Source organism: Cebus imitator, unplaced genomic scaffold, assembly GCF_001604975.1.
Source record: "Cebus imitator isolate Cc_AM_T3 unplaced genomic scaffold, Cebus_imitator-1.0 Scaffold933, whole genome shotgun sequence".
NCBI classification, from domain to species: Eukaryota; Metazoa; Chordata; class Mammalia; order Primates; family Cebidae; genus Cebus; species Cebus imitator.
In genome coordinates this window covers 78,602-79,719 of record NW_016108248.1, presented here as the reverse complement: position 1 = coordinate 79,719, position 1,118 = coordinate 78,602, and the positions used below count along the sequence as shown (strand labels likewise).

The 1,118-nt window shown below is 37.4% G+C and overlaps 1 pseudogene; it reads left to right on the top strand.

The window, feature by feature from the left end:
- Window positions 1–1,118, top strand: part of LOC108298315 — a 26,100-nt pseudogene that overhangs the window by 1,573 nt on the left and 23,409 nt on the right.

Genomic DNA, 1,118 nt, shown 5'->3' with positions numbered 1-1,118 from the left:
TTTAGACGAATCTTACCATCAATTCTTATACTCCTGTGTATGGCTGGAAGTATCCGTTTCTAGTTTCTCCAAAGAAAGGGTTTCTGGACTACCACATACACACATCAGTTTAATTCTTTAAGTTGGATGTACACATTGACAAGCATTCTGCTAGATAGTTCCGTTTTTGTTTTAAGCCAGATATTTCTCATTACAACATATACTCCAATTCACTCTGGAATATCCAAACACAGTTTTTAGAAGAAACGTGTTTCCACCTCACTGAATCTAAACAGAAATGCAACTTCCTAAGGTGAACCAACACACAACAGAGCAGTTTGAAATATACCTTTCTCCTGTGTTTTAGACGCATTCTTAATGCTAATTCTTATATGCCTGCATATGGCTGGAAATATCCGTTTATAGATTCTCCAAAGAAAGGGTTTCTGAACTGCTACAAACACACATCAGTTTAACTGTGAAAGTTGCATGTACAACGTGACAACACTTCTGCTATACAGCTCCGTTTTTTTTTACAGCCAGATATTTCCCATTATAGCATATACTCCCATTCACTCTGGAATATGCAAAAGCAGCTTTTATAAGAAACATGCTTCCAACTCGCTGCATCTAAACATAGATGCAACTTCCTAAGGTGAACCAAAACACAGAGGAGCAGTTTATAATAAACGTTTCTCCTGTGTTTTAGATGCAGTCTTACTGCCAATTCTTATATGCCTGTATTTGGCCGGAAATATCCGTTTCTAGGTTCTCCAAAGAAAGAGTTTCTCAACTGCTACATACACACATCAGTTTAACTCTGTAAGTTGAATGTACACCCTGACAAACATTCTGCTACATAGCCCCGTTTTTGTTTTGGAGCCAGATATTTCTCATTACAGCATATACTCCCATTCACTCTGGAATATTAATGTGCAGCTTTTAGAAGAAACGTTTTTCCAACTTGCTGAATCTAAACAAAGATGCAACTTCCTAAGGTTAACCAGCACACAACAGAGCAGTTTGCAATATACGTTTAGCCTGTGTTTTAGACGCAGTCTTACTCCTAATTCTTATATGATTGTATATGGCTGGAAATATCCCTTTCTAGATTCTCCAAAGAAAGGGTTTCTGAACTG